Genomic DNA, 25,556 nt, shown 5'->3' with positions numbered 1-25,556 from the left:
TTCTTTAGTCTACGGAGCGGAAGCTGTTTTACCGGTGGAAGTCCAGATTCCCTCTCTGAGAATCATGAAAGAGGCGGGCTTAGACGAAGATGAATGGATTCAGACTCGGCTCGACCAAATAAACTTGATTGATGAGAAGAGACTTGCGGCTGTTTGTCACGGGCAGATATACCAGAAGCGCATGACCCAAGCATTTAACAAAAAGGTCAAGAGACAGGTGTATCAGATAGGCGACTTGGTGATCAAGCGTATCACTCTACCACAAGGGGACCCCAGAGGCAAGTGGACTCCCACATACGAAGGGCCATTTGTGGTTAAGAAGGTATTCTCCGGTGGAGCCATGATACTTGCTACAATGGATGGCGAGGACTTCCCGCATCCTGTGAACGCGGACATAGTTAAAAAATACTACGCATAAAAGAGACCCGCTAGGTCGACGTACCTAGGCAAAAGTAAGGGCATCCCGGCGAACCAAAAGGGTTCGGGCAAAAGTTAGGGATAAATATATAAAGACGTATACCCGGCAAGTCGAAAACCTGAAAAGGCGGCTTGGGCAAAAAGGGGTATCCCGGTGGACTGAAAACCTGAAAAGGCGGTCCAGGCAAAAATTAGGGATTAAAGCGTATGACTATGTCCCGTTCTCTGCCACCTTCACCCAAGTTCAAGGGGCTGAACAAGCCAATCACCTCTATCCGACAGCAGGAGATGAGATGCTTGAAGACATAATGACAGTAATGGAGTCAAAATCAATAGGGCTTATTCTGCATAGCTTTCTCTTTGTTTTCTTGACAATTTCCTCTTACTAGGATTTCTGTCTCCTTGTACACAAATTGCCTGTTTATAGGCCCTCTTTCAAAATCAATACAATTTCATTTCCAAAAAGATGCTTTTGTTTTTACCTTTTCTGTTTTGTTTGCGTAAACGTCCATTAATTTAACTTGAATTGACTTATGCACTTGAATATGACCCATGTTTACAAAAATGCATGCCTAAAATAGCAATAGCAATTACTACACGACTTCAGGATCGAGGAGAAGGTCTAACCACGCTTCCCAAGGAGGCTGTTACTAATTCGATTCCCCGACAACACCAATTATTCCCCAGAAGAGGTCGGCATCGCCCTACCGAAAGGTCATCCCTTCTATCCCCAGCCAGGCCCCGTTGGACAGAACCCGAATCCCCAGCTAAGGAAGGGCCATCAATACCAATGTCTCCGACCAGCAGACCGGGATCTATCTCCCCAGTAGTGTCCCCTGGAAGAACGTTTCAGGCGCATAGTGCATTCATTACATCATTTCACATCACATACCTACATACAATTTTCGTTCCGCATCATATACATTACATCATTTCATAACATATACATGTATACAATGCTCTCATTCATTCCAGACGCATAATTCACTTATTACATCATTTCACAGCATACGCATGCATACAACATTTGCATCTCATGCATCATGACATGGCATGAAGCTAACTTTATTTTTCAGGTCAATTATCCTCCTGACATAGTCAAAACAAAGGTCCATTCAGACGGACATCCTTATCAATTACATTCAGGATTCAACTACATCTTTCAGATACACTCCATGACAACATTCATTCTGACGTCCTCCTAAACGATGGCATCTATAAGCCCATCCCCAGTAAATTATTGCAAATACAACATATACAAATACTATCAGATACATCCTAACGTATGGTTCACTCTGATTCAGCTCAACATATGACCTTCAACAACTCAGATACGATCTAACGGACGATCCATTCTGACCTTCCAGTCGTCAACTACAGTCTAATGTACGACCAAGTTAGACCTTCCAGTCATCAAATACAGTCTAATGTACGACCAAGTTAGACCTTCAAGTCAGATTCTGCAAATACAGTCTAATGTACGACCAAGTTAGACCTTCAAGTCAGATTCTGCAGATACAGTCTAATGTACGATCAAGTTAGACCAGATTCTGCTCAGTGACAGTCTAATGTACGACCAAGTTAGACCGTCAAGTCCTCGGATTCAACTCGAATACAGTCTAATGTACGACCAAGTTAGACCAGATGCTGCTCAAATACAGTCTAATGTACGACCAAGTTAGACCTTCATCCCTTGCTCAGGTGCTACCTTCGGACAGGTACATTCCTGAATGGTAGTCTGGTACACAGCTACTCCCTTGCTCAGGTGCTACCTTCGGACAGGTACATTCCTGAATGGTAGTCTGGTACACAGCTACTCCCTTGCTCAGGTGCTACCTTCGGACAGGTACATTCCTGAATGGTAGTCTGGTACACAGCTACTCCCTTGCTCAGGTGCTACCTTCGGACAGGTACATTCCTGAATGGTAGTCTGGTATACGGCTACTCCCTTGCTCAGGTGCTACCTTTGGACAGGTACATTCCTGAATGGTAGTCTGGTATACGGCTACTCCCTTGCTCAAGTGCTACCTTCGGACAGGCACATTCCTGAATGGTAGTCTGGTACACGGCTACTCCCTTGCTCAGGTGCTACCTTCGGACAGGTACATTCCTGATTGGTAGTCTGGTACACGGCTACTCCCTTGCTCAGGTGCTACCTTCGGACAGGTACATTCCTGAATGGTAGTCTGGTATACGGCTACTCCCTTGCTCAGGTGCTACCTTCGGACAGGTACATTCCTGATTGGTAGTCTGGTACACGGCTACTCCCTTGCTCAGGTGCTACCTTCGGACAGGTACATTCCTGAATGGTAGTCTGGTATACGGCTACTCCCTTGCTCAGATGCTACATTCGGACAGGTACATTTCTGAATGGTAGTCTAGTATACGACTACTCCCTTTTCAGCAGATTCAGCCTAACGTACGGCCCATTCTGCAACTCAGATACGATCTAGCATACGATCCATTCTGATCTTTCATCCCCAGCAAAGTCATCCGCCTAATGAACAGCTCACTCTGGTATTCAGACACGGTCTAACATACGATCCATGCTGATCCCATATCCCCAGCAGTATATAGCATACTCTGACTCCCCAGCGAAGTCGACGGCATAATGGATGACTCACTATACGGTCTGATGTATGACCCGGTGTGACACCCATGTCTCTAGATATCGTCTAACGTACGACACAATCTGGAAATCTCCTCAGCAAGTTTCTTGGATGGCATCTTTAAGCCCATCTCCATCAAGACAAATGGACAAGTGCAAATTTTTGGGGCATTCTAAGTGTTCAATAATCTTTCACCTCCAGACCACGAACGGCACATGCCATTCTACTCTCTCGGTTCGAGAATATTGAACAGGGGCAGCTGTCATACCCCAAAATTTGCCCGTTGGCATTACCAAACATTTTCCAAGACCCTCTGACTTGTTCTGCAAGGCACTGGTATCAAATGGACAAAAGCCCACTCACAACAGGCCCAATCCACAGGCGGCCCAAAACAGCTGGCTCGCTAGGCGAGCAGCTCCTTCGCCTAGCGAACATTGCATCATGCCACTCGCCCAGCGAAGCGTTGGATCCAGGAAAAAGCCCAGACCTAGTTTGCTCGCTAGGCGAGCAATTCCTTCGCCTAGCGAAGTTTGCGAAAGTTTGAGATTTTTGGACCTCATTTTAAGCCCATTAGGTCACCATTACCACTACTATAAATACATGCTCCTCTGCCACGAAAAAGAACAGACAGAGACGGACGAAGACGGACGAAAACACGCATCCAGAGGGAGAAACACAGAAACCCTGCCGATCCAAAGAGTTCAGAAGGCGGAAACCCTGAAGGCCGCTTACCCGCTCCGAAGCTACCGTCGCCCAACTCAATCCGGCTCGCCAATTCAAGGTTGCAACTCGATTTGCAAACAGGTTTGCCTCACTATTATCGCTGTAGTTTCTTAATTGGCATATGATATCACTTTAGGGTCTTAATCTACACATGATTATCACTTTGTGTCCCTATTTTGGCATGTGGTACCACTTTAGTGTCTTAATTTGCATATGATATCGTTTTGTACTCTCATTTGGCATATGGTATCACTTCATGTTCTTAATTCGTGGAGGATATTATAATTGAATTCATAAATATTTTGGAGTTTTGCATGAGAATTTAAATGTGCTTGAATATTGTGAAACTGAACCATATAATTATGTGTTGGATGCCATAAGCCATGCTGCAGGTTGAGGTCCTAATGTTCTCAAATTTCAAACCCGTGGCCGCTCGCTAGCTCCTCGCTAGGCGAGCCCACAGCGAGCCTTCGCTGAGCCTTCGCTGAGCCTTCGCTAGGCGAAGCAGAGGCGACCAGGCCAGGGGCTGCTTTGCCCTTTTGCTGCCCATTTCATGTTTACCTGATGATAATCCTGCATTATTTGGCTTAAATTCCTGGCTGTTATATTTATCTTATGGTGCAATTTCCCATTATATTTTATCTCGATGCTTTAATCCGTGTGTTCATGGTGTAAAGGCTAGCATACTTCCGAAGAAATAGCCGGCTAGGTACTCCGCTTTATGCATGGGAAGCTTTCATGGAGATGGATTCTAAATTGTTTCACTTTAATGTGAAGATTCATATTGATTGCCTAATTAATTTTAATATAGTGATCCTTAATGTGTTGATTTTAATGTATCGATTTAAGGCGGTATCACCATAATTACCTAATGAACTTAAAATATGGACTTTAAATAAATGATATCGGACCTCTCTTTATTACCCCACAATTGCGATATTACGGTCATGTCCCGCGAATGTGGGGATACACTTAGCAATGGCCCTTCGATTAAATCATCATAAAATAAATCATAGTCCCTCGGATGTTGCCTTCGAAAATACGATTTTGTCCCTCGATGACCCTTCGGTGCAGCCTACGGTTAAATGATGATAGTCCCTTCGAATGCTAAGGTATCCTCACAACTGTTGCCTTCAATGACCTATCGATGACCCTACGATGACCCTTCTACATCCCCAGGATAAAACTACTTACTTCTCAATAGTAAGGATAGTTTTACCCTCATAAGGATAGGAAATGCCCGGAAAGACCTCGGACAGGTATAACCTTAATTGCTCATTCATAACAAAAAAATGCTTTTCACACCTCACACATTTCAAACATCCTTTTTAGAAAATCACCACTTAGCATACATCCGTACTAGGATCATTGCCAAGTTATATTTTTCTAAACCATTTTCAAAATTAAACGAGATAATCACTTTGTATACATTCATGCAAGAATCATTACAAAGTTAAACTCTCATTTTCAAAACCTTTTTTTTTTTTACATTTTTCAACCACCTTTTTCAGACTAAAAAAAACATAAATGATTGAGCAATTAAGAGCCCATGGATAACCATGGATACAAAGGGTGCTTACCCCTTCCCTTTGTATAAAGTACCTCCCGAGCCTAAGAATCTAAATTAAGGTCTTTCCTGTTCTTTTCCGCCTTTCCTTATGGGATAAAAGAAAAGTCGGTGGCGACTCTTGCTATCCGCGACATTGCGATTAAAAATCCAATAAAAGTCAGTTCACCGTATGACAACGTACTTCCAAGTCATCAAACCTGTTGAGCAAATCAGTGAACCGCTGATCGGTTATTGCATTCCTTGCTTCCTGTTGATGTTGCATCTGGCGCATCAGTTGCATCACTTCGTTATTTTGCGCATGCATGGCATCAATAGCATCCATGATGTCATCATTAGTTGTTGGCCTTCTTCTTCGACGACGTCAGGAGGATGGACCAGTTGCATTATCGGAAGGGTTAAGCGGGGCTGACTGTTGTTCAGGACCTTGATCTCCTTGCTCCATTTCTTCAAACTCGTCCGGGGTCGGGTTTGCTTGTGTAGGCTCGGTAGCTTCGGGAGCATTCAGGTCGTAGATGAATCGGTCGGGGTTGGTGACATCTGTGAGGGCAATGTTGGGTAAAACAACGCGTGGGACTTCTTGGTTATTCACCATAAGATAATACCTTCCGCCTACCCTATTTTTGATTAAGCGGCTAGAGCGACAATAGCTTATATCCATAAATAAGGGTGGCAGAGATTGTAAATTTTAAAGTCGGTCCCCTAGATTCAAACCAAGTGCTATGGAGGTTATTAATCCTCCAATCACAAAAGGTTGGCGGCCTCTAGCACATAGGGTGCGGATATGGTGAAATAAGAAAGAAGCGGCGTTTACCTTTGTATCCATTTCAAAAACGCAGTGGAGGAAGAATAATTCCTTCGAGTTGACTTTGCTGTTGTTTGGTCGACCAAAAATGGTGTTTTGTAGAATGCGGATAAAATACCGGATAGTGGGGTTATGTATGTGTGAAGCAAGTAGTGCATCCCAGTTATTGGTTTCCACACCGGATATTTTTCTAAAGAGGTCGAAGGCATTTATGTGCCACTGTGAGTTCTGAGGGATTCTTGGGTGGACTTGGCCTCCTACAGGGAACTGTAGCATGACACTCAACCGATCTTGGGTTAGTGAGTACTCGGTGTTGAACATGCGGAAAGTTGCGGTACCGGTTAAGTACTCGTCTTCACCGGTTGGAGTGGTGTATGAATAAGAACTTAAAAATTATAAGGTGAGTGATGGGTAGGTAGGTTGATTGTGTGTGCAAAGAAAGGTTAAATCAGCAATCCGAAACATCCATTGCACACCTTGAAGTAATCATAATTCTTGTAAACAATTTAAATCAGGATACCTGGTAGAGACGACACCTCGTTGTTGAAACCGATCGAACTGCTCCCGTTGATAATTATCATCTTCGGATCGGAAGATAACATTTCCGAATTGTTGGTTTTCCGCCATATTGATAGGTGGGTTGAAAGAAGGAAAGAGGATGCAAATGTATTTGTATAGAGTGGTTTGTTGGAATGATGTGGTTTAGGGAGAAATGGAGTGTAGGTATTTATAGGAAAAGTTTTTGGAAGTTGGAAGAGGAGTGGGTGAGAGAAAAATAAATGTGGAGGAATGTGAGTGGGATGGAGTAAAGAGGTGAATGAATGAGGAAAATAAAAAGGTGGGGGGTAACGGTCGTGTCCCCAACAGTCACCAACGTTCACTTACTCTGGAGCTATCACGCTCGTGACAGAAGGTGTTACGGGCGTCACATGCACTTGCGTGACGACCGTGATGGCTTGTGTGACGCTCGTCACAGAAGTCAGCTTGCAACGGTCACTTACGTGGGTGCTTCATAATTTGTTTTTATTATTTTATTATTTTTATTTTGTTTTATTTATGTTTATTATATTTTGCTATTGTTATATTTTTGAACTGCCATGCGTGCTACTCTACTACACACCATAGTGTATATATATTTTTCTCTAATAGGCTATGTAAGTAGCATACAGTAAATATCATTATTGATAATTGTAGATATTGCATAAATCAAAATAAAATAAAATTGAACCAATAATGCAATAGCTTCATAAAATAAACATAATGTAACATTTGAAGGTAAAAGAAAACATGGAAAAACAAATACTAAGATTAAAACAATGTTAAACGAAACTATAGATTCCCTAAAACTAAAACTAATTAACTAAAAACTTCTAGCCACTTGCAGGATCTCTGGCCGGAGGAGCAAAGGAATTGACACGGCGGTCCAACTCGAGAAAATGATTTGTCATAGTGCTCATGTATTGCAGAATTTCATGTCCCATCATATTTAACTCCTCTCTCATGGCAGCTTGTTCTGACATCAAAGCTTGAATAGCGGTATTATAATTATTTCCGGGCAGATGATGTCTAAGATCAGGTATTGCTGATTCTGCGAACGGGATAGGATGAGGTGGAGAGGTTGCATCGTGGTAACCAGTTGGTGTCTGTGGATCAGACTCAACATAAGGAATCTGGTCGTCACAAATCTCATAGTCTTGGATGGATTCAACAGATCTAACAGGAGAAGGTATTCCATCCAGGTTGTAAAGCCAATTGTTTCGGTCATGAACAATAGTCATCGGACTAGGCATTGTGAATAGGTAAACAACTTGGTTATTAATTACTAATTCAAACTCTTCAGGTCCCAGATTTCTGATAAACAAAGTGTTGAAAAGGAAATGTATGTTCATAGACTCAATGCCACAAAAAGGGTTCAAGTCAAGCATGGGTTGGCGCAATCCAATAGCATTGGCAATCATGGTTATCAATCCTCCTACTTGAATCGGTGCACGGTCAGCTTGAATAAGGCGGTCGAAACTCGCCAGCATATAAGTTGCACCATTCACTGGACAGTTCTGGGAAGCACAAAATATTATGAAGAGTTCATCACGTGATACTGTGGTAATGTTTGATCTCTTTCCAAAAAGAGTGTGTGCTAGGATTTTGTGGAAATAGCAAAAAGCCGGGTTATGTATGTTTCTAGAGAGAAACTCATGTTCCTCAAGGTCGTCATTACCCGTCAAACTTCCCCAAAAATGTTCAAGCTCTCTATATTCAAAAAGGTCTTCTTGGCTCATGGTGAATGTATCAAAAGAGGTAGGGAACCCTAAAAGGTTAGTAAACTCTTGAATGTTAAACTGATACTCCATATTGAACATCCTGAATTGAATGAAACCTCGGTTTATTCCTTTTCCATGGTTTGGTAAATAGATCAGGGAGCTAAGGAATTCTAGAGTTAGCCTTCGGTAAGTAACAAATTATCTGCGAATAGGAGTGGTTTCCCACCCTATTTGATTCAGCAGATACAGGACACTATCTCTTAGCCCAAGTACGATCATTGCATCTTCATCAGCATAGAAGGTTGGGTGCATCTCTCTCTCAGAAAGTTCTTCAAATTTTTGTCTCTGAGCTCTCCCTCTGAATTTGATACCCATACGATCAATTTGTCCCATCAGGTTAGTGTTAACTAAAGAAAAGAAAAACAAGAATTTAGTCAGGATTTGGCCAGATGCCGAAAGAAGAAAAGAAGAAAAGTTTTATAAAATAAAATAAATGAAGAATGAATACTAAATCAAATCAAAAGAATAATCAAAGAAAAGATAGTAAAAATTTGTGGGTTGTCTCCCACGAAGCGCTTTGTTTAATGTCGCAAGCTCGACATAAAACTAGTAAATGTTAATCTATAGATTTAGGAGACAATACGTCTAATTTCAGGACTTGCGAGTTTTCATTGTTTTCATCATAGTGATAATGTTTCAGACGCTGCCCGTTTACGTTAAATGTTTCCATAGATTTTCCCTTAATTTCCACTGCTCCACTAGGGAAAACATTAGTGACTTGGAAAGGGCCTGACCATCTAGAGCGTAGTTTTCCTGGGAATAACTTAAGTCTAGAGTTAAACAATAGGACTACATCGCCTTGTTTGAAAGTTTTTCTTGATATGCGCTTATCATGCCATTTTTTCGTTCTTTCCTTGTAGATTCTGTCATTTTCGTATGCGTCTTGTCTAAGTTCTTCTAATTCATTTATATTAAGGATTCGCTTTTCACCGGCGGCCTTATAGTTTAAATTTAAATTTTTAATAGCCCAATAGGCTTTATGTTCTAATTCTACCGGAAGGTGGCAAGATTTTCCGTAAATAAGCCTAAATGGGGTTGTTCCTATGGGAGTTTTGTAAGCAGTTCGATAAGCCCATAAAGCTTCAGGTAATTTTGATGACCATTCTTTTCTTGACGTGGCGACTGTTTTTTCCAATATCTGTTTAATTTCTCTGTTAGACACTTCCACTTGTCCACTGATTTGAGGATGGTAAGGTGTCGCTACTCGATGTTTTACACCATACTTAAACAATAGTTTTTCGAGTATCTTAGATATGAAATGCGATCCACCATCACTGACTACTATTCTTGGGACACCAAATCTTGGAAAGATTATATTCTTAAAGAGTCTAGTTACTACTCGTGTGTCGTTTGTTGGAGAATCTATAGCTTTAATCCATTTTGATATGTAGTCAACCGCTACGAGTATGTACTTGTTACCGAAAGAAGGTGGAAAAGGTCCCATGAAATCTATTCCCCACACGTCGAAAATCTCTACTTCCAAAATGCCCTTTTGTGGCATCTCGTCACGTCTAGATATGTTTCCTGTGCGTTGACATCTATCACATTTCTTGACAGCAACATGCACATCCTTCCATATGTTTGGCCAATAAAGACCGGCTTGTAGGATTTTAGAGCAGGTCTTGGATGTACTTGCGTGTCCACCATAAGGAGCGGAATGACAATGTTGGATTATACTTTCTACCTCTTCTTCAGGTATACACCGACGGAAAATACCATCGGGGCCTCTTTTGAAAAGTAAAGGGTCGTCCCAATAATAATGTTTTATGTCATGGAAGAATCGTTTCTTTTGTTGGTAGGATAAATCAAGTGGAACCATTCCGGCGGCTAAATAATTGACAAAGTCGGCGTACCATGGTGTAACGCATACAACCAAGGTGGTCTCTACCCATTCATCAGCTATATTTTCTTCCAAATTAGCTATAAGTTTATCGTACGAGAAGTCATCATTGATCGATGTTCTTTCCGGTTCCAGATTTTCAAGTCTAGAAAGGTGATCTGCTACTACGTTTTCAGTTCCTTTTTTATCTTTGATTTCCAAATCAAATTCTTATAACAACAAGATCCACCTTAGGAGTCTAGGTTTAGCGTCCTTTTTTGTTAAGAGGTACTTAATGGCAGCGTGGTCAGTGTAAACGATTATTTTTGCTCCGACCAAGTAAGAACGAAATTTATCTAGTGCAAATACTACTGCTAGAAGTTCTTTCTCGGTCGTGGCGTAATTCATTTGTGCTTCATCTAGAGTTCTACTTGCATAATATATGACGTGAAGTTTTTTATCCTTTCGTTGTCCTAAAACAGCGCCTACGGCGTAGTCACTTGCGTCACACATTATTTCGAATGGTTCATTCCAATCCGGAGTCTGCATTATGGGCGCGGAGATCAATGCTTGTTTAAGTGTTTGAAATGCTTCTAAACATTTATTGTCGAAGATGAATTCAGCGTCTTTCATTAATAATCCGGTTAGAGGCTTAGTTATTTTAGAGAAATCTTTAATAAATCGTCGATAAAAACCGGCATGTCCTAAGAAGCTTCGTACTTCTCTCACAGTTTTCGGAGGTTGAAGGTTTTCGATTACTTCTATTTTGGCTTTGTCTACTTCAATTCCTCTATTTGATATGATGTGTCCTAAAACAATCCCTTCTTGTACCATAAAGTGACATTTTTCCCAATTAAGTACTAGGTTTACTTTTACACATCGTTCTAGAACTCTTTCTAGGTTTTCAAGGCATTCTTCAAAACTTTGTCCGCATACGGAAAAGTCATCCATAAAGACTTCCATGATGTTTTCAAGAAAATCGGCGAATATTGCCATCATGCACCTTTGGAAGGTTGCAAGAGCATTGCACAAGCCAAACGGCATTCGTCAATAAGCAAAGGTACCAAAAGGACATGTGAACGTTGTCTTTTCTTGGTCATCATGATGAATTGGTATTTGAAAGAAGCCTGAGTAACCGTCCAGATAGCAGAAATGAGAATGCTTGGCTAATCTTTCTAACATCTGGTCTATGAATGGTAAAGGAAAATGATATTTTCGGGTTGCTTTGTTTAGCTTTCTATAATCAATGCACATTCTCCATCCCGATTCGATTCGTTTGGTTATAATTTCTCCTTTTTCATTTTCGATAACTGTTATACCTCCTTTCTTTGGTACTACATGTACAGGACTAACCCATTTGCTATCGGATATATGATATATGATACCTGCCTCTAATAACTTCGTTACTTCCTTCTTCACTACCTCACTCAGGATCGGGTTTAGTCTCCTTTGATGTTCCCTAGAAGTTTTACAGTCTTCTTCTAGCATGATGCGGTGCATACAAATAGAAGGACTTATCCCTTTAAGATCGGTGATGTTGTATCCTAGTGCGGTCGGATATTTTCTTAAGATATGTAGGAGTTTTTCGGTTTCGAGTTTTCCTAGGTCTGCATTGACTATCACGGGTCGTTCAAGTTCTGAGTCTAGGAATTCATATCTCAGATTTTTTGGAAGTGTTTTCAGGTCGAGGGTAGGTTTCTTAAGGCATTGCGTAGGATCCGATGTTACTGCTAAACATTGGTTCAGTCTGTCTTCTACACGACAGTCAGTCAATTCGTCATTTTCTAATTCTGTTTCTTTTATGCATTCATCGATGATATCCATGAAGTAACATGTGTCTTCTATTGCAGGTGCTTTCAAAAATTTGGAAAGAATGAATTCAATTTTCTCTTCTCCTACTTCGAAAGTGAGTCGTCCTCGTTTTACGTCTATGATAGCACCGACGGTCGCTAAGAATGGTCTTCCCAATATAATGGGGGTAACTTCATCTTCTCTTATGTCCATAATTATAAAATCGGTTGGAATGTAGAATTGACCTATGCGCACGGGAACGTTTTCAAGAATTCCTACGGGATATCTAACGGAACGATCTGCTAATTGCACAGACATTTTAGTTGGTCTTAATTCTCCCATTTCAAGTCTCTTGCATATGGACAAGGGCATAACACTGATACCGGCTCCTAAATCGCATAAAGCTTTGTCTATGACAAATTTTCCTATGTGACAGGGTATAGAGAAACTACCAGGATCTTTAAGTTTAGGAGGCATATTCTGGATTATAGCGCTACATTCAGCAGTGAGTGTAACGGTTTCGCTATCTTCAAGTTTCCTTTTATTAGAAAGAATTTCTTTTAAGAACTTAGCATATGAAGGCATCTGTGTAATAGCTTCTGTGAAAGGAATGGTGACGTTTAATTGTTTCAGTAGGTCAACAATTTTTTTAAATTGGCCCGCCTCTTTGGTTTTAATTAGCCTCTGAGGATAAGGGATAGGTGGTTTGTAAGGCGGTGGAGGTACATAAGGTTCTTTCTTTTCTACGGTTTCCTTATTACTCTCTTCCTTTTCCTTAGGTTTATTTTATTCCTCAGTTGACTTTTTAGAGTTTTGGTTTTCAATTCTTGGATCAGATGGTCCTTCTACCTCTGTTCCACTTCTCAATATAATTGCATGATCGTGGCTTTTCGGGTTAGGTTGGGGCTGTCCAGGAAATGTACCAGTTGGGGTAGCAGTAGGCGCTTGTTATTGAGCTACTTGTGAGATTTGTGTTTCCAGCATTTTGTTATGGGTAGCCAGGGCATCTACTTTACTTGCTAGTTGTTTAATCTGTTCGTTAGTGTGTACATTCTAGTTTAAGAAATCTTTATTGGTTTGCTATTGAGAAGCTATGAAGTTCTCCATCATGATTTCCAAGTTGGATTTCCTAGGAACGTTATTGTTAGGTGTAGATGGGGTCGGCTTTTGATATCCAGGAGGTATAGTTGGGGCTTGATTGGGAGCTTGTCCTGGTGCGTATAAAGCATTGTTACTCTTATATGAAAAATTAGGATGGTTCTTCCAGTTTGAGTTATAGGTATGCGAGTAAGGATTTCCTTGAGCATAGTTCACCTGCTCTGCTTGGATTCCTGTTAGGAGTTGACAATCTATAGGAGTGTGACCTTAGATTCTACAGACTTCGCAATTTTGAGTCACGACAACCACGGTGGCTGGAGGTGATACATTTAAACTTTCAATTTTCTGGGCAAGAGCATCCACTTTTGCATTAACATGATCAAGGCTACTTATCTCGTACATGCCAGTTTTCGTTTGAGGTTTTTCTACCATTGTTCGGTCGCTTCCCCACTGATAATGGTTTTGGGCCATGCTTTTGATAAGTTGATACGCGTCAACGTAAGGTTTATCCATAAGCGCACCACCTGCGGCGGCGTCTATTGTTAATCTTGTGTTGTATAAGAGACCATTATAGAAGGTATGGATTACTAACCAGTCCTCTAAACCATGGTGTGGACAAAGTCTCATCATGTCTTTGTATCTTTCCCATGCTTCGAAAAGAGACTCGTTATCTTTCTGTTTAAATCCATTTATCTGGGCTCTTAACATAACTGTTTTGCTTGGAGGAAAATATTGGGCAAGAAAGACTTTCTTCAACTCATTCCATGTGGTGACTGAGTTGGAAGGAAGAGACTGAAGCCATCTTCTAGCTTTATCTCTTAACGAGAAAGGAAAGAGACGAAGTCGAATTGCCTCTGAAGTGACACCATTAGCTTTAACAGTATCAGCGTATTGAACAAATACGGATAAATAAAGGTTTGGATCCTCGGTAGGATTTCCAGAGAATTGATTATGTTGCACTGCCTGTAACAGCGAAGGTTTAAGTTCGAAGTTGTTTGCTTCGATTGCGGGTGGAGCAATACTCGAATGCGGCTCATCTTGCGATGGAGCGGCATAATCTCGAAGAGCACGAGCTGGTTCTGCGATCTCGGGTATCGGCGAAGGAAGAAGATTTTTGAGATCAGGAATTTCGATTGGAGGAAGATTGTTTGCAGCACGATACTCCCGAATTCGTCGTAAGACTCAGAGATATCGTTCAATGTTGTTGATTCGTAAGTAATACGGTTCGCCTTGTGAGCGAGTGTGTGGCATACAAATCAACGAAAGACAAAAGAAAAAAATAAAAATTGTCTTAGTTTCTACAGCGTAACAGAAGAGTTACGATATCGACTAAATAAAAGTCCCAGGCAACGGCGCCAAAAACTTGATCGCGACTTTATGAGTCTATTGGGGTATTAACTGCAAGTGCACAGTCTAATCGCGTAGTAATAAAAGATATCGATCCCATAGGGACTTAATGAATCGATATACCGTTTTTCTAGGGTTACTTCGTAAAGCTAAGGCGGATGATACTTTGATGATTAGGGGAAACAGTAAGACTAAAATTGGGTCTAGATTAAATATCAAATAAGCGGATATTGGTATATAGTTCGTCGTGATAAGGGAATCAAATCTTCGTTGGTTTCTTAGTTTTAAAATAAGTCCTTTCATTAGACACTATTGATTAAAAATCTTTTCTCAAACTCTCGCTCTGTTGAATAGACTATGATTTTACCTTAACGTACGCTCTCACTATTTAGTTAAAACTAAAATCACTTTTTGAAAACAATAGAATCTATAGAAACTCTTTTTATTAAAATACTAACCGTTTAAACACCCTCGTCTCAAACTCTCGCTCTGTTGACTTAGATTATATGATTAAACTTAAATGCTTAACTCTCGTCCTCACATTTAACCTTTAAAAATACTTTTTGAAAATGATTAGAATTTAATTAACTCTAAAAATTGCTTTCGCACTGATTTAAAGTTAATGTCCAATTTACACTGTCCAGTTAAAAGCTCAAACCGTCGTTCTATTGATTTTAACTTCTTTACGTCTTTTACTCTCGTACAAAAACTTTGGTATTAACCCTGTAAATTGAGACCATAAAAAGAGTGACTATATCTTTAAATAAATTTAAACCAACTTAATTTTGATTCCTTTATTCCGCTTACTTTACATACCGATATCTAAGTTTATTTAGCCGGACATGCTAAACAAGCCTAAACAATAATTATGCTTAAATACAGCCATGTCAGACAAATAGTATAGATAAACAGCAGTACAGAGCATATATAAATTAAAACAATAAATTAATGAACCTGTAATATTAATAGAAATCTTGATTGTTCCCTAGCTCCGATGCTTGAACACTCCACCACAAACCGGTTGGATTTGTTCTTCACAATCTTCGATCAGACAGTAAAATAAAGGCGAAGGAATAAAATACTATGATCTAACGTAAGGTTAGATCCAGTAAAAACTACACAATAGTTTCCGGTGTAGAAACTAGTGTGAAAGAAAATAAATTCAATGCTTTGGAAATTAAATAGAAAAGAAAAGGAAATAAAAATTGCTAAGAAAGTAGAGTGCTGGAAAATTAAAAAGCAGGAAAAAATAATGCACGGTGCCGAAAACTGGAAAATTGAGAGAGAGCTCCAGGGTTCCACCATTGGTCCTATTTATATCCATCTAAAAATAAACGTTTCTTCCAAAGTCCCTTTAGTAGGTTTCCTCACGTTTCAACGAGTCAAGCGGGAGAATAGGTGAACGTGCTTCTGTTACGCGTCAAAGCCAAAAATATAGGAATGGGGGTGTGACGCTCGTCACACCTTGTGTGGCGCTCGTAACACTTAGCAGGAGGGCGTGACGCTCGTCACACCTTGTGTGGCGATCGTCACAGCATCACAACGCCTCTCCTTGTAGTTGTGGGCTGGGCTTTAGTGGATTGCTTTTCATCCTCTTTTTGCACCTCATATTCTTTCTTTTTTCACGTATGCTTCAAATAGTGTTACCTGAAATAAATAGAAGGAAAATACCAAGTAATATCGAATAATATGAAATAAATCGAATCAAATAATAATATAATTTAATTAAATCGAGTTCAAAAATGTGATATTATTTCATGTTATCAGGGGAGCACCTCAATATGGTTATTTTGTTGTTTGTCTTATCGCTTTCATATATTGATTTACTTTCGATTATTGAGTCACATCCATGATTACATGTCTCTGAATCAAGTTTTGAAAAGATTCATTTTTAGCATGCTTAAATCATTGGTTATGTTGGAACTTGATCATGATGCTTTTAATCAATTGCCTGAGTCAGTGGAATAAGATCCATATATGATACAGATTCAAGTTAGGTGGAAAGAAAAATCTCAAAGTCTCATTAAAACTTTGAAAATTTGGGATTTTGGGTGTTTTATTCGAATCAAGTAGAAATCCTTATTCGAATCATTTTAGACAGTTGGAAACCAGAAATTTTCAAAACAATTTGATTTGAATCATATTTTACACAATATTTCAGATCATTAAACTCTAGGTCACCTCTGCCTCAATTAATTCGAATCACACTTTACACATTATTTGAATCCTGTAATTTTTTCACATTTCTTCAGTTAGTTCAGCCTGTTTGATTCGAATTAAATTTTACACATGATCCGAATCACAGGATGTTTGATTCAAATCACACTTTCCTCTTGATTCAAATCTACTAAAAATGAGTCAAAGCTCTGTTTTTCTTTTATTCCACTTCACTTGTTCATTTGATTCAAATCGTGAAATGCTCTTAATACGAATTAACTGAATTTTTCAACCATTTCCAGTGCTTAATTTCAAGCACATATAAAACCTTCTTGTCATTATTTCTCAAGTAAATAGTCATAATGAGTATCATAATCAACATTGTGATTTTGTGAAAATCAATTTCCTCTTTTTGAAAGTTCAAAGTTCTTGCAACAAAGTTATTGCATTTTCAACTTCAATTTGATTCAGATCTTGATAGTGAGAGATTTGTAATTAATTAAAGGAGGCGCGTTCTTGAAACTAATCATTCTTTAAGATTTGATTGAGATTTTCAAGTTGTTTGCAAGATTGAGGTGATTGTCAATGTGATCGCAAATTCAATTGAAAAGAAGTAGGTTCTTCTCTCCATAATTGCCTTACTATTGACTGTGTGGAAGGCTACGGATAAGGTAGAGTTCTTCTTAAATCTTTGAAAAATTCATCGCTCAAGGAATCAATAGGATCAAGGGGTTGATTGTTACACAAGAAGGCTTGGATCAGGTTGGTGATATTGGAATATTAAGAAGTGTTAATTGAGTAAAGATTATGCAGAAGAGTTTAGCATTGTGTCGTATACAAGTCAAGATCCAGATAGGAGATTTTAATTTTATCAACTTTATTATGGATTGGTGATTGTATGAACTCTTGCAAATGTTTGTCAAATAAAAAGAAACAATGCATGTTCCAATGGAAAACGTTGAAGAATTCACATAAGCAAAGCAATGACAAACGCCGAAGCACCATAAATCTCAATGTCATCTCTCTCTCTTACTCTTGCATTTAATTTCATAGTATTTGTATGCTTAGGTATTTCAATTCTAGTGTATTTTATTGTTGATTTAATTGATAGTGGTTTATTACGTAAGCATTAGGTTTTGTTAGAATTATATACCTTATTGAGCTGAATTGGTGATTAATATTCTAAGAAACCATTGAAGTTAAAATTCTCTATATTGAATCACTGTATAAACACACATCATGGATTATACAATCAAATCAATTCAATACCTAGTGTTTCATCATATTCATTTGGTGTTACTTAAATGATTTAGTGTTAACATGATCAAAATTTTGAATAGTATAATTTTTATATTTTTGAATCAAACCTTCCGCTCGCAAAATTTTGAAAACACTATAATAAATTTTTAAAAAACAAGCATTTGATTTTTATCTGGTTTTATCCCCCTCCCCCAAGAACACCATACAACCACTAAGAGTAAAGAGATAAAAAAACACAAGTATTTTTATCCTGCTTCACTTGAAACTCAAAGCTACTTCAGTCTACCCGCCAAGGTGATTTTGCCTTATACACAAGGACTTAATCCACTACAAAACAACAAGTTTGAATCAAATGTTTTTTGTTTACAAGATGCTTCTACACAATCATATTTTACACAAATAAAATACAAAAAACTTAAATAAAAGTATACATAGAGTCTAGATCTTTTCCACATAGAAAAAAGTCTTGTGAAATTGTTGCAGATGTTTCTTCAAGTCTCCAAGTCTTCTTTATATAGCATGAAAAAGATGTCGTTGGAAGGAAAAATAGAGCGGATGTCCATTGTTGGATTGGTGAAAGAAGTGATACATAGTACAATCAGTGACAAGTGTGATGTATAGTATTATCTTTTGCCCACGATATCAGATAGTGGAATGAATATTTAATTTGTACCATGTACTATTTAATCACGTATCTATTTTGACCTTATCTTCAAACTCATTGGCTTTTGATTAAAGTTGATAAAGCACGAAATGAAGAAACATACAGCTAGATTCAGAAACTTTAGAATCTTTAGTCAGAACCTTGATAGCATCAGCAATCTGGCTTTAGATCTTCAGTATCTTCATAATCTTCAAACTCTTCAGTCATAATCTTGATAATCTCAACGTCTGACTTGAGATCTTCAAAATCTTCAGCTAAGTAACAAAGCTTCAGAAGCTTGCCATTTTTCAGAAGCTTGATGATCAGAGTCACGTCCAGAAGCAGAAGCAGAGAGAATATTGCAGCAACAATATAACTTCTCTTCAGAAACTTCTCAGGATTGAATCATCATAGAAGCGGAAAGAACATTGCAGCAGCAACTTGATATCTTTCAGAATTTCTTATGATTAGTTCAAAAACAGATTTTGGAACACAATGTTCAGAAACTAATGACATCGCACGTCATAAACTCATAATCAGAATTGTCGGTTAAAGTTACACAATAACAAACCATTAGGATACCAAAATTATTCTCACACAAATACAATATTGTTATCATGAAAAATAAATGTATAGTGTAGAACCAAATCTTGTTCTAAAATAGGTAACCATAAGTTGTGGCTTTTGATTTAGCGAACGTAGAACACCTGATTTAACTTTGTATTGGCTTAAGGAATTAGGGAATTATTATGTAAATTAGAGAGTTGTACATCAAGAAATTGGATACGGTGACCTTGTTAATTTCATGTGATATTATAGTGTAATTATTATTCATCTTATACACAGTCATCGACATATATAATTAGGGGATTCGATAAAAAAAATCTAATCGCTTTTCCTTATCAAACTTTACTCTGACAAATTTCTCTTTTTTGTTTTCGTACCAAAACACTATTGAACCCCCACCCTCCATTTTTTAATTTAAATCGCATTGTTATTACCTTGTTAAATTGACAATCCTTATGGAGACAAATTATTTGTTTATTTATGCAGGGTTCTGATTTTTTTATGCAGGGTTCTGATTTTATACTAATGGCGATATACCCAAAAATAAAAAGAACAATGTGCGTGATTCATATAGAGAGAACTGATGGTAGCTCCTACACATAAAACATTGGGAGATTATTGAAAGAGAATTGATATTGGACAAATATCCTTAGAATTTCAACCGGCTAGTCGTGTAACTTTTGATATTAAGAATTATGTACTTTCAGATTTGAAGGAGAACTCGTTCGACGGGAAAGAAATCAGATATCCTTTGGAGCATCTCGTGAAATTCTACGTACATGCTCAATGTGCAACCCAGATAATGATATTACTAACGATCGAGTAAAATTACGTTTGTTTGGTTTTTCTTTGATAGGGCACGCTAAGGATTGACTGCAATACATCCCAAATGATATTATTGAGAATTAGAGTTCAATATATGATCAAAATATATAAAAATAGAAAAAAAATGGAAATAATATTTGAAAAGATTAATTATGAAAATAAAAAGAAAATAAAAACATAAAAAGATGAACAAGAGAGGTGCAAAGCTAGTAAATGGAGTTTGAATTAGGAATTGGTACTCAGCCCAAACCAAAGGCCTATGAACCAAATGGATGCAGTACCGGGGGTGTGAAACGGATTTGATGGTGTGGAAGGAAAAAAAAAGAGTGAAGCCCAAGCCCGAAGAGTCATAAACCAAAGATAGAAAGGGAACTAAATCACAAACGTGTGTCGCTCCTAATGAATCAAACCCCACTGTCTCCGCCGCGCCACGTCGCCTCTGGAGGTGGAGAACCCATAATCCCCAGTCACTTATGTAAGACCCAGATTTTGACCCTAAGATCCCTCATGCAATTTCATCATAAGCATTAGCATTGGGATCATGTCTTGGCATTCTCCTTACCCCTCCTTCATTGGGTTTGTTTTGGGAGAGATCACCAAACACTTTATGATTATATCATACTTGTATATTATCATTTTACTAACTAAAATACCAAAAAAATATGTCTTTGCATTTGCCTAACTCTTTTGTAGGTAGGGCATGATCTCATTGATTCATCAAGTTCACATCTAGGGTTTGAGACCCTCATGAACAAAGAGCACAACCGAGAATTGATTCAAGAGTGGTTATGAACATCATATATGGGTCCCAATGATCTCTACATGTTATATTGATCAAGTTTTCTTCAAGAGTTTGAGGGTGATTTGCCTTGGAAACCCTAGTTTGACTGGGTATCTTAAGTAATTTCTCCAACAAGCTATCTCACCAATTGATCAAATTCCTCAAGGGACACTTTAAATTTCATCATATTATGCATATATGATCTACCATGAGCCAAGAAAGTCAAGAGAATTGGAAATTAGCAAGTTGGTTGATGGTGGTTGGCCAGATGAATTCATCTAATCAAAACTGGGTCTCCCTAGACCCTATCTCCTACAATTTTCACCATATGAAAATTATTACAATAGAAAATGTACTCTAAATGACATTTTAAACAACTTTCATGTTTAGACCTATAGCTAGTTTTGCTTGGAAAATCATTTTCTATGTTGAAACATTATAGGTCATTTTGTCTAAACCCTAATTTGAAAGTCAACTTCCTAAGGCCATAACTTGCTCAATTTTTATGAGATGAAAGATTTACAAGTTTCAAAATCAAATTTAATGTGTCTACTTCAACTTTGATGTTTGGAGTGGGAGATAATTCAACTTTTTTGAGCATGTGATATGAGGTTACATTATAGGTCACTTTTGACCTATACCACTGATCAAGTGATTTTTCCAAACTTCAAAAATAAATAACTCTATCATTTCAAATCCAAATGACATAAAATTGGTAACCATTTTTAAGGGCTTTGAGAGAGATACAACTTTGATGAAGACACTTTTCTCATTTGAAGCTCATGTAAAAAGTTAAGCAAGGTGGAATATTGAGACATATGACTTGACACTTAGAAAAAATTTGATATGTCAAAAATTTCCAAACTTCCACCTCAAATTTCTCCAAGTTCCAAGATCCAAATGAAAAAGTGTTGAACATGAAAGTTGTTCCTCTTGATCTCACCTTTCCAAAGAGCTCAAATTCATTCATTTTAGACAAGAAATGCATAGGTTGCACATGGCTTAAACAGGGTGACAACACTTGGATAAGATCAAGCTTCAAACATCAATGTGCATTTGCCTTGCAATCCAAGCTTAGCTCAGAGCATTTGATATTCATTTGTGGACCTCAAGAAATCATTTCATGGGCCTATACGCGCCCATGCACCATTGCATCACCATTTCCCAAAATTGGAAAGTAATTGGAAGTGTGCAATTATCAACCATTTCAGCTATAAATAGAGCTTCAATTGCTCAGAAATGAGAACACCTTCGCGCCAACTTTGATCCCCCATTCTAAACCCTCACTTTGCAAAGGATAAGCCTGGAAAATTCTCTTGAATTTGAGCTTGAATTTCCACTGTTTTGAAATTTAATTCTCTAGGAATCCATAGCTTCTTAACCATTCAATCCTTCTCCTGCAAGCAAGTGGAGTGAGACCAAGCACAAGAAAGATCAAGATCAATTGAGTCCAGACCTCCATTGAAGGTATTTTCCAGAAATTTTAAAATCTTCGATTCTCTCAAATTATTGCTCAATTCTATCGATTCTTTGGTTGTCTGAAGTCCTGACAATGTAGGCAAGAAGTTTGAGTTGCTTTTAGGCCAAATCGAAGCAACTCAGTTCATGTACCTCAAATTTCAACTCCATGTATCTCTCAATATACTTGGAGTTGGAGTGAATGAAGGTCAGATTCGAGCTCAGTGCCATTTTTTCTTTAAGATCATGTCCTTGTTTTTCATTTTGGTGATGGTTCATGGTGGACCAGTCCGGTGAGGTCCACTGGAGAAGATGACCGGAGCTCTGGCTCCGGCGATGAGTTGGCAAGGCTCTGAACCACATGATCCATCCATTACGTTTTAATCTTGATCGTTGGTTTTAAATACCACTTATGCAGCGCTGTTGACTCAAGTCCATGTGGAACGCGCGCTAGGGACCATCTGATCTGCCACCTCAATTAATGAGGGAGATCTGATGGTCCACGTATTTTTGATTATCTGAATTTTTATTTTAATTGCATTATTTTCAATAATTCATATTAAATTCAATATTGATCCAAAAAATATGGGACTTTCACAAAAAAAATTCAAATATTTTTCTCTTTCATATTCTGAATTAAAATTATTTTCTGGATCATTATTAATATTTTTCATGAATTAATTGATTTTGTATTTGTTTTTAATTGTTTAAAAATATTTTTAAATGTCCAAAAATTATGAATTTTTTTCTCCAAGGTCCTTTGACCTTGTTTGACCTGTGATAAATCTCATGGCCATTTCTTTGGTGTTTTGATGAGATTTTAGGAATTGGACAAAATATATTTGATTTAGATGCACTATTTTATTATTTTTAATTGAATAAATGTCAATTATTTTTGTTGACCACTTGTATTGACTTGTTTGAGTTTGCTTATTGTTGTTGGGCCTTGGTCAAGGTTGATTTGACTTTGTCAAATTAATATCATTGGATTTAGGGGATTGATGGAATGTACATTCCATCTCCCAAAATGAATGAATGATATTGATTTGGTAAAAGTCCTCCTTTGACCAATTTGTGATTCCATTCATCCCCTTTCCACTTCATCTCATTCCTCTTCTTAATTCATGCATTCCATTTGGCCTATGACATCTCAAAATACTAATGCTAGTTGATTGAAAAATTGACATGAGTATGGATGAGATTAGGTCATACCTTTTGCATATTCTTTTTTGTGTGTGGTATGTTTCATGAGCATAGTCCATTATAATATGTCTCTAATATGCATTAACACCAAAATTGTATTGCCCGGCCTCAAATAGTTGTGACTTCTACATAAGTCTAATTACGATTGCTTAACATAGCTCTAAATTTGTGACACAAAAGGCATAAGTATTCTAGTTAGTGAGATTGTAAGTCTTCCCTCTTTCATGGTATTGTGTGGAAACTTGGCATTCTTTCCTTCCTTTGGAAGATGTTTTGGTTCAAGGATCCATGCTTGTGATAAGTGGGTTGAGTGTTCTCCAAAGAATGTCTTGAAAAGCAAAAGCAAAATAAAACTAACTTCTAACCTACTAACTACTAACTTTTAATTTCAAGCTTTTACTTTAATGCAATTTACTTCTAACACTTTATTTCATTTGTCATTGTTCATATCATCCTAATTGTTTATGTTAATGCAATTTTCACTTTGCCCATTTGGACCATATTGTGTGATATATTTTGTTTGTGTATACTTTGTTTGTTTGTGTGGTCTTTGACCATTAATGTACATAATAATAACAAAAACCCTAAAAAACTTTTTGAGTGGATTGTTGGCTCGATCTTGGACAAATGGACTTAGTACTTAGGCAAAATTCCTATGCTAAAGGACTTGGCCAATGCCAACTTATTGAGAAACCAAGTGCTTGCAATTTGAAACTTCATCTGATATATCATTCAAGATCTCTCTAAGTTCATCTGCAACATGATCATTGTGAAACTGTTATTTTGAACTAGTGACTTGTGGAATTCATCTGTTACATGGGCTACTTTGAAGAAGATCATGGAATGGATAAGCTTGGATGAGGACATCTTTATTTGATGCCTTGCTTTTTAAGATAGTATAATTTTGCGTTTGTGTGATGCTTGATTCTAAAAGTCCAAGGGAATTATGGGTTTCTATTGACATTTTTGTCTATTGGATTGCTACCCACTTAGTCAGATATTTTTAACTCTAAAATTTTAAATTTTGTGCATAGGGTAGTCTCTTCATCTTCTCCCCATTTCTTTAATTTCAAAATCTCTGCCTCCATTTTCAAAACCTTCTTTGTGTGAACTATTTTTGTTCTAAACTTTGACCACTTTTTGCAAAAACGATAGAAACTTTGGCCTTATGCCATTACATTTTAAAACTTATTTTTCTTAAATCAAACTTGTAAATAAACTTAACTATACTTGACTTAAACTTTCAAAAAACAAAAAAAAAGAACTAACTCATTCAAGTCATTTTAGGCCCCTGTGCCTTTCAAACTTAAATTTTGTTAAAATCAATGCATCCACTTTGAAATTTGTATCACAAACTACGAGGTTTTGATCCCTACGTAGGCACATGTCCGAAGGTCTTATCAAACACAAAAATATAATTAATGAATTCTTTTCTCATCCCCATTCTATTTGTTTGTAAAACATCACTTTGTACAAAATACATATGCACACAAAAAGGCTCCCTAGGAGTACCTAGGACACTTTGGGTGCTAACACCTTCCCTCTGTGTAACCAACCCCCTTATTTGTGATCTCTGACTTTTATTAGTTTTTATTTAAAAAGTTCTTACTTTTTGGGTTTTGTTCGTACATTTTCCCCTTTCCCTTGGAAACAATAAAAGCGCGGTGGCGACTCTTGTTAATTGATCTCTAGCTTACCAATAGCTCGATGATCATGAATTTCCCGCTACAACTTACATCAAAATGAACCTCACTTCATCCTGAGTTAAAAAATGGCAATGGAATGCTCATAATCTTAACGGATAAGCTGGATCTAGGCCTGTAGTGTACGAACCCTACAATTTGGGAGAAAAATTAAATGGTGGATTCGCGTGGGATCAAGCTCGACTTGGCGAGTGAATGAAGATGAAGATCTCCAGCGCGGTGGTTCCAACGAAGATGATGAAATGAAGACGATGACCGAAGCTCTTCGAATCGGGTATATAACCTCTTTCTTATGCTTCCTTCTCCTTCTTGTTATGAATTTCTACAACAATGCGTGAGGGAAAGGCAAAGAGATCGTAATGTCAATTCAGTAAGGTTAGAGAGATTTAGGTTGAGAGTGAGAGGGTGAAAGAGACGAGGGAGGATTTTGGCAGAGTAAGTTTGTGTTCATCCTCCCTTTGCTTC

General features: G+C 38.0%; 1 non-coding gene across 1 annotated transcript; it reads left to right on the top strand.

The window, feature by feature from the left end:
* Window positions 1-13,748: 13,748 nt before the first annotated feature.
* LOC127099822 (small nucleolar RNA R71) lies at window positions 13,749-13,855 on the top strand. The gene has a single exon (XR_007794289.1). It is a non-coding gene; the product is annotated as a small nucleolar RNA R71 (small nucleolar RNA).
* The last annotated feature ends 11,701 nt before the right edge of the window (window positions 13,856-25,556 follow it).

Source organism: Lathyrus oleraceus, chromosome 6, assembly GCF_024323335.1.
Source record: "Lathyrus oleraceus cultivar Zhongwan6 chromosome 6, CAAS_Psat_ZW6_1.0, whole genome shotgun sequence".
Classification (NCBI taxonomy): domain Eukaryota; kingdom Viridiplantae; phylum Streptophyta; class Magnoliopsida; order Fabales; family Fabaceae; genus Lathyrus; species Lathyrus oleraceus.
The sequence above is the reverse complement of the archived record's forward strand: the minus strand, read 5'-3'. Positions and strand labels throughout refer to the sequence as shown.